The sequence below is a fragment of the Balaenoptera borealis genome (assembly GCF_965194805.1).
Source record: "Balaenoptera borealis genome assembly, chromosome: 12".
In the NCBI taxonomy this organism is placed as follows: Eukaryota; Metazoa; Chordata; class Mammalia; order Artiodactyla; family Balaenopteridae; genus Balaenoptera; species Balaenoptera borealis.
Window position 1 is genome coordinate 48,877,465 of NC_138869.1, and position 9,474 is coordinate 48,886,938.

The following is a 9,474-nucleotide window of genomic DNA, read 5'->3' on the forward strand; positions in this document are numbered from 1 at the left end:
TTTATTTACTTTATTTTTGGCTGCATCGGGCCTTAGTTGTGGCGCACGGGATCTTCATTGAGGCAGGCGGGATCTTTCTTTGTGGCACGGGCTTCTCTCTAGTTGTGGCATGTGGGTTTTCTCTTCTCTAGTTGTGGTGTGCAGGCTCCAGGCCGCGTGAGCTCTGTATTTGTGGCGCGCAGGGTCCAGAGCACGTGGGCTCTGTAGTTTGCGGCACGCAGGCTCTCTAGTTGAGGCGCACGAGCTCAATAGTTGTGGCGCATGGGCTTAGTTGCCCCGCGGCATGTGGGATCTTAGTTCCCTGACCAGGGGTTGAACCTGCATCCCCTGCATTGTAAGGTGGATTCTTTCCCACTGGACCACCAGGGAAGTCCCCAGGGTTTGGTAAAGATGGCAGTTGAACATGTTAGCATTTACACCCTCCTGAAACTCCACTAAGATAGTAAAGAGATTAAAAATTAAAAAGCATAAACTCAGAAGGACAATGAAAATAAGCTGATGACAACATTTTGGAAGCTCAAAATCAGGTGAAAGAGTTGTGACTTCTAGCAGAGCTGAGAAAGGTAAATCCTAAGCCACATTGCAGGAAGCTGAGCAGCACCCCCATGTGGCAGAATTCCCGGAAAGGCTTAGGAACTGAAGATTCAGAAACCTCTGGAAGAAGGGGATGCTGGTGGGGTGAAGAACAGGAAAATTGGCTAAAAGTCTTTAAGAAGCACTTAGATTCCTGGTCACTTCCCCACCCCTCTCTTCTCTGGAGCAGTGTAGCAGGAATTTTGAATGTTGGGGAACCACACTGAACGTTAGGTCCTTCTCTGTCACCCCCTCACCTTCTACTCCTGGTTCTATCCAGAACCTGCTAATAGACTTGTGCACCTTCTAGGCTGGAAATCAGAACTTTCTTTGGGAGATGTGATCAAGTCAAGTGAAGAGACCAGTGATTCCTCAGTAAAATAGCTCTACACAGAAGTGCCAACTGTGCACGCAGAACTTCTCACCAGCTTTTTGACGCTCCATTTTTAAATATAAAATAAAAAGCCAAGGATGTGCAAAAGGCTGAAGCAGGTGGGGGGAAGAAAAGCCCAATTGAAACAGACTATGCAGGAAGAAGAAAATTTAGCATCCTAAGGTTACAGAAGATGTTTGCAACTAACCCTGAGACAATAGATTGCTGTAAAAAAGGAAAATTCAGAGAACAAAAAAGAACTCTTGAAAACTGAAAGTTGATATCAGAAATGAGACACTCAGTGTCAGCATTGGAAAATAAAGTCAAGGGAATCACCCAGAAAGTATAACAAGAAGAGGTGAAAGTGGTAAAAAGAGGTCCAGGATAGGTGACCTAATAGTTAAGTAGGCAGTAAAGAGAGGAATAGAGACATGGGAGAGGAGAAAGTCATAAAAGAAATATCAGTACTTCAAGGAGATTTCCCAGAATTGAAGTCTAGGGCTTTGTGCCTTCATCAGCCCGTATTAAGAGGAGGCAACAAGTATTGGAGTAAGACTACCCTGTCCTCAGGCCTCAGGCGGCAGGAATGAAGTGAGAGCCTCTCTCCCTAGGGGTCCAGACCCCCCCACCATCCTGCAGTCTCAGCCTTCCCATTGTTAACAGTCCTGAGACTGTCAGAGCATTCTCAGCACGTACTATGTGTTTGTCTCAGTCACCACAAGGAGCCCGGAACTCCAGGGTAACCTCCACCTCCTGCAAATGTAATCCTCTACATCTCTGCAATTCCCCTTTTTGTCTTCGTGTGTTACCTTTCTCCAGCTCCTGAAAACTTCACTCCACTCTCTGAAGCTGGCGGCCCATTGGTAGTGAAGGTGCCTTCGTGCTCAGCATCCCTAACGTGGCCTTTACCTTCTCGCTGTAATCAAAACCTGCTCGTCCCTTGAGGGTGCTGTTTCCCAGGCACCCTCTGAAATGGTGGTTATATTTCTTCCACAGTCCTAATATCACATAGCTTGGGTCCTCCTCTTTCTCTGTGCCAGTTTCAGGCCATTCTTCACCTCTCCCTTTTCCCCAAAACCTCCACCTTTGAATCTTACGTCATCAGGCTGGAACCTCTGGGTCACATGCCCTCATTCCTTGAAGATGTTAGCTTGTGGCCTGCTGTCACTCTGTTCAACATTAATCTTTTTTTTTTTGGCCTTACCACGTGGTTTGTGGGATCTTAGTTTCCCCAACCAGGGATTGAACTCAGCCCCATAGTGGTGAAAGCACGGAGTCCTATCCACTGGACCACCAGGGAATTCCTCAGAATCCATTTTAACACATTTAAGCAGAAAGGGATTTCCTACCTACCACTAGGTAGCTTACAGAATTTCCAAAAAGGAAACAAGCTGAGATGCCACATAGACAGATGCCAAGAAAAATGACCAAGGACAGTACCAAGAGGCTCCAATGGAAACCCAGCAGCTGCTGGTGCCTGCTACTAGACTGCCACCCCACCCCACTGAAGAGAGAGGCTAGACCTCCGGGAGGTTTGCTACATATTCTGAGAAAAAGCAAGTACACCCACAACCATTTTGGTAGGATACTGACTGTATGGTCTCAGGACCTTTATTTCCATCTTCTGAGAAGCTGTACCGGCTCAGTGGAAATTGGTTGTATGTGCACGTCTAAGTAGCAAGGGCTTCTGGGAAATAGTTTTTGGATTCTACTTGGGAAAGTGAGATTTATAATGTGGAGAAGTCCTAAAATGGGGAAAGGATTTTCAAAATATCTTGGGCAGCTATAAAATAGCAGATATTCATCACAGGCATAGAAAATGACCGAAATCTCTGAAGAATGTACTATATTCATGGGTAGAGAAGGTCGATATCAAGATTAAAATTTTTGCCAAGTGAATTTATACGTTAAAAGCAGTTCCAATCAAAATTACAAGGGGGTTTGTGTGTGTGTGTGTGTGTGTGTGTGCGCGCGCACACACGTGCAACCTTACAAATTGATTCTAAAATTTATACAGAAGAGTAAAGGACAAAGAATAGCTAAGACAATTTTGAAGAAGGTGGGAGATTTTGTGCTACCAGATATTAAATATATTGATCATCAAAACAGAACAAAACAAAGCAAAAACAAAGCAAAAGCAAAATCCCCCAAAACCTAAGATACACTGTAATATGATTTATGTGAATTAAAACAACAATATACTGTTTAGAAACAAACACATTTTATGCAAAATTATACACATTTATACAAAATACAGAATTATAGAGAAATAAAGTGTAGTGGGATCAAGCATCAGTGGCACAGGCTGAGAAAATATACTTCTATTCCTCTCCCCTCCTTCCTCCTTTATTCTCCTCTTACTGCTTCTCTCATTCTATCCCAGATTCCAGGAACCCAGTCCCAAATGCTGCCCCCCAGTGGTCCAGCACCCCCCCCGCCTTTGCCCTATCTCTTTTCTGAAAACAATAGTAGATATTTTGTTTCTAAACTATCTTGAATTAATGATTCTCAAAGTACTTTACAAAATGTGTTCTCTTAACACCCTTATAAGTAGATCAGTACAAATATTTCATGGCTGTCCAGAAAGAAATTATGTGATTTGCTGTAACCTAAATACATTGTTTTAAAAGCTAGATAATATAGAAAAGAATATATTGCTTAAAGAAAACATTTTGAAACTTTTATTACATGAAGCCCAATTATAAGGCTGGCTCATATATTTCTCATAAATGAATCAGTAATGAATGTTATTTCATTTCTACCAATCTACCTACTAGTTACAATAGATTTGTGGTGTTATAGGAAATTTCGGTTGGTCAGAATTTTCAGTTTACACCTTTGCCACCTTCTCAAGGACACCTTGGATTTTACTAATGATAAAAATATATACTTGCCCTGTGCTGTTTACCATGCAATATTAAAGCACAATGCACTGCAAGTTAGATTTTCTTTTTTTTTAATTAATTTATTTTTGGCTGTGTTGGGTCTTTGTTGCTGCGCACAGGGTTTCTCTAGTTGCCGCGAGCAGGGGCTACTCTTCATTGTGGTGCGCAGGCTTCTCATTGCGGTGGCTTCTCGTTGTGGAGCACGGGCTCTAGGCACACGGGCTTCAGTAGTTGTGGTGCACGGGCTTAGTTGCTCCACGGTATGTGGGATCTTCCTGGACCAGGAATCAAACCCATGTCCCCTGCATTGGCAGGCAGATTCTTAACCACTGCACCACCAGGGAAGTCCCCAAGTTAGATTTTCTATCTCAGGTTTGTATAAAAAGAAACTCCAGAGATGGTAAATGATCTTGCTTAAGGGACACAGTGGCTAGAGACAGAACTGAAGCATTTCGATGCCCACTTTCAGCTCTGATTTTAACTTTCTAAGAAAAACAGTCTCAAGTATAGGAGGAGTTTTCAGTGTATCAAGTAATTACTTACATGGGATAGATTATTTTTTTCTTGCCGTTGTTTTGCAGGCAATCTTAGCAGCTTAGTTGCAATTTGTTCTTCAGTGACTACTAGCAAACTGGTTAATTATGGAAGGAGTGATGTCCATTAGATTGCAAAAGTGCAAATAATGAGTCTCAAATGTATAGGTAGCAGAAATGTGAAGCCAAATTGTGTCCGTTCCTGAGAAGGAGGTTCTCTTTGTAGCCACTGTTGTGCTGGGGCAGGGCAGTTTTCTTGTACCTCCTCAGCTCTCTCATTTTCCATAAACAAGATGTCTGATTATTTTATAAACAGTTGAGAAGAGGTGTCTACATTATTTCCACTTTTAATCTCTTGATCATATAAAATGGCTTTTAAATTTTTTTAAGTTTTTTTTTTTCTAATTAGAAATACATGTTTTGAGCAAAAATCTTGCCTAGAAAAGTATCTAGGCCTGAATTTCACCACCTTTAATACTTTGGTGAACACACAAACACACTTAATACTTTGGTGAACACACAAACATACGCGCACACACACACAATGAATGTGCATTCTGTAATATGCATATTCTATCATAGACTCCTTTTTTCAGTTAGCAGAATACCATGCGCATGTCCTAGTCGACAAATGATCTATAATATCATGTTTAACAGCTACATAATATTGTACTGCATGGATTTCTCTTCTTCGTGGAACCAGTCTCTTATTAATGAACATTTAAGATATTTCCATTTTGAATCTCTAAATACTTTGATGAACACCTAGTACATACATGGTTGACACAGTCATGCTTTATTATTTTTTAGCTCATGTCTACAGTTTTTTTTTTTAAATAAAAGAAATAGGACATTTCTCATAAATTAAGGGTTCCTTTGATACCGAGTCCAAGCTCGTCCAGCTCGCTGCACAACAGGCCAATAAATCGGGAGACGAGTTGGTGGTGCAAGGAATAACGGCTTTAATGGGAAAGCTAGCAGACCGGGAAGATGGCAGACTAGTGTGACAAAGAACCATCTTCCTTCAGTCAGAATTCGGGCCCCTTTTACACAGAGGAGGGGGAGGGGGAGGGGGCCTCTGCAATGGCAACCAATGGCCGAGTGGGACCGCTAACAGATGCTCGCTAACGGCCCTGCACTAACAGCCATGTGCCCACACTGCCCCTATTATACCTTTTGTTCTGTTTCACTCTTTTATTATTTTTCCAGAGCTAACCTATAAATAGTAAATGGCACTACTTTTCACATTTGAGAAAGTTGATGTCGGTGCTGTTGTCCCGGAGATGCAGGAGACAGTTATGCCGTGTGCAATCATGTACGCTAATTCTCTCTTCGTCTCTGTGGGTTATTAGTCTCTCCCGTTTTTCAGCAACACCGCAACGAGGAGTAGCCCCCGCTCGCTGCAACTAGAGAAGGCCTGCGCACAGTAACAAAGACCCAACGCAGCCAAAAATAAATAAATAAATAAAATTTAAAAAATATTAACTTTACTAAAGATAACAGTATTGTTATTATGTAAGAGAATATTCTAAGGAAATATACCCACTGAAGTATTTATGGGTAAAGGGCCACAATGTATGCAAATTACTCTTAAATATTTCAGAAAAAAATGATCATCTATCTATCTCTGTCCATCCATCCATCCACCCACCCACCCATGAGAGAGAGAGGGAGAAGGAGGGAGAGAAAGAAAAAGCAAATACTAAAGAATATGGAGCAAAATGTTAATAGTAGGTGAATGTGGGTAAAAGGTAACAGGTTTCATGTACTATTCTTATTCTTACAACCATTCTATAAGTTTGAAATATAAAGTAATATACATGTATTTTTGGATATTCAAGGACTAAATAATTTAACCATGATGTTACAAGAATATGTGTGCTTCAGAAAAATGAGGAAGTAATGTAGAAAAAATACAGAAGATCTAGGAAATTGGAAATCCAGCACAGGAGAAGGAGAAAGGAAGCCCCAAGAAGGCAACAGTAACCAGTCCAGACTGGAATAGAAGGATAAAGCATTGTGGGAGAGAGAGCTGAAAAACAAACAAACAACAAACAAACAAAGAAGGAACTGATAGGGACTTCCCTGGCAGTCTAGTGGCTAAGACTCTGTGCTTCCACTGCAGGGGGCACGGGGTCAATCCGTGGTTGGGGAACTAAGATCCCGCATGAGGCGTGGCGTGGCCAGGAAAAAAAAAAGGAACTAATAGATTACTTGAAATGTTTTGAGTGTTCAGAAAACATATTGTTTCACAGATCTGTGGGAGAATTTGGAAAAAAATAATAAGGGGTAATACAAAACAAAGCAAATTACAGAAGAAAAAATCCAGGCAACTGTGAAGTACAGGAAAAGCAAAAAGCTGAGTAAGAAAATGTAGTCATAAATCAAAAAACACACCTTGGCTTATCAAGTAACAATATTTAAACTCATGATAAATAAACACTATATTTTTTTATAACCAAAATTTGTTCTATAATTATATTGGGAGAATGATGGAGTATAATGAGATGTAAAAAATTACATCCTCAATGAACACAACCAGATGGAACTCAACAGATTCTATCTAAAATTAATAACTCTGTGAAGAGCAGTATAAACATATGTGGCAGCTACTGTTGGGTGCCTACAAAACAGCCAATCCCTTTCTTCCTTCTACCCAGATTTTGTTCAGCATTCCCTACTTCCACTGGCCACATGTAGCAAGGGACATCTCCAAGGAGTAAACGCTGCTTGGTACAAGTTGATCATGCTGGGCCCATACCCCCCTTTTTTTTTTTTTTTTACCAGCCAGGGCATGGCAATGTGCTGTAATTCTAGCTGATGACACGCTAGGGAGGGCTTCTCAGGGGTTTCAAGGAGTACATTTTTCACTCTTAATGAAAGAGACACATAGCAAGTGACCTTTAGGTATTGTCATGTCTGGATGTGGTGCTCAGAGCTCCTGCAGTCATCTTGTGAGCCTGAGGGGAGCCAGACAAGATGGCAGAGGGCAGAGCCCAGGGAGTCCTAGAGGAGGGGAGCCCTGGTCACACTACACCTTATCCTTTCTTTTGAAATATCTTTTAAAGATACAATTAACATAAAATAATACACAATTAAAAAATAGAAAATTGTACTCTTCACCATCTGAATCCTTCATCTATATATTACTGTGAACAGTTAGAGTGTACGTTATTCTGGTCTTTTTGCATATGTTTACATGTGTGTATGTATGATTTTTTAATATACATATGTATGTATGAGTGTGTATACACGTACTCGCTCACAATTTTTTAAACCCCCAATGGAATTATACTATAGACCAGTTCTCAAACTTGAACGTGTTAAGAATGATCCAGAGGACTTCGTAAACACAGATGACCTGGTGCCATCCCCAGAGATTGCCACACTGCGGGGCTTATGGCTCAGTCCTCCCAAGGACCAGTGGACAGACTCACCTGCAGTCCTGCCACCTCAGACCCTCTGAATATGCACGACTCGTGTCCCCATCCCTACCATTTCTCTTTCCAATCCTGGGGGAACAATTATCTTCATTCTTGATTTCCCTCCCAACCAGAAAAGCACAAAGCCTGCGTTGCATCCTCTCCCCAGTCTAGTTAATGCCCTCAACAAATTTATACTTTTAACAGCAAATGCCTGTTCTTTAGATATTGTTTTCATGCTAAACTCTGATTTGCAGTTCCTTTTTTTTCTTTCTTTCCTTTTTTTTTTTTTTTTTTTGCTTTTTTAAGAAAAACACTTATTAACTGCCCCCATAGGGAGAGAAAAGTCCAGATTTTAGTTTGTGAGATACCTGGCTACTGTCCTGGGAGAGGAAAAACAATTATCATCACTTCTTGATGATTGACAGCAGCAGAACAACAAAACTAAAAAAACCCCAAATCACAAGCCGCTTTCTTAATCACCCTCCCACATCCACAATATGCCAAGATGCCGCAGTAAGCTCTGATAAGTCATTGGATGAGCCTTTGCATCATGTTTTCTGCCTTGTCCTTGACTGATTTACCATGTTCTTTACAACATATATCCCCCCAGAAAGATGACATGCTCATTTTATTTGATTTTTCTACCTACCCCCAAACCTAGGTCTGTTATGGAGACACTGAGAAACAAGCTGGCAGAGACCTCCAGGGAACATCAACTGACCCGAACCTAAAATGCTAGTTGTTTCTTAGAGAGAAACCTCAACACTCTTTGATGCAGAAGAGCCCCCAGGTGGTGCTGACCTCATTCCTGCTCCTGCTGTTGGGACTGGGGAGCAGGAGAGGAACAGCTTCCATTTATTCCGTGTCTGCTTTAAGCAGGTCCAGGGCAGGTTTATTTTCTCCTCCTTATGAGATCACAAGTAAGAGTGCTGATCCTGACTGGTGTGGGCCTGGAGGCGGCCCATCTCCAGGTGTCCCCAGCACCACCTTCTTCCTGCCTGGATTCCTGTTGTTGGTCCCAGGAGTCTAATGTGAGCTTCATCTACTGTGCCATCAAGGGCCCTACTTGTGGAGGTAAGCCACTGGCGGAATGGCCAGGCAAGGCCACCAGCCAGGATCCAGTGTCCTCATGTTCACAGCGGGCCCTTTTTGGACCCACACCTTGCTCCATTTCCCTCATCTCAAAGGAAAAGCCCCTCCAGCATCCTCAAACTCCCAGTCCCCTTGGGAGTTTGCTCAGGAAGTTTGTGCCACACAGGCCTGGGGCGCCATACCTCGGCCTGGGAAAATCACTCCTTGCCTATCTGTGTCTTAACTTATTCTTGGGCCCTGGGGCTGCTGGGTTTGTTTGTTTTGTGCTAATACAAGTGTAGTTAATTAAAAAAAACATTGTCTTGTAAAATGTTCCCCAGTCTTGAGTTGTATGGTTACTTCCTCTGGGGATTGACTTGTTCCTCTCTTCTCTATTTCCTGTATCCCGGACGTTTGTCTAGAGGTTTGATTAGGTTCTGGCAAAAACTTGTGATGGTGATATTGTGTCTTTCATACTGCATTTCAGGAGGCACTAAATGCCAAGACTCCCTACTATTGATGACCCTAAGTTTGACCATTTGATTAAGGTGGTGACCACTAGATCTTTCCATTGTAAAAGTACCTTTCTCGTTGAAATCACTATATAATTTATG

General features: G+C 41.9%; 1 long non-coding RNA gene across 1 annotated transcript in view; it reads right to left on the minus strand.

Annotated features, from left to right (window-relative positions):
• The window catches only part of LOC309608567, a 44,059-nt gene extending 37,043 nt beyond the window's left edge, over window positions 1-7,016 (minus strand). Inside the window, exon 1 of the long non-coding RNA XR_014232975.1 lies at window positions 3,059-7,016. This is a non-coding gene — a long non-coding RNA (uncharacterized lncRNA). The remainder of the gene's footprint in view (window positions 1-3,058) is intronic.
• Window positions 7,017-9,474: the final 2,458 nt, after the last annotated feature.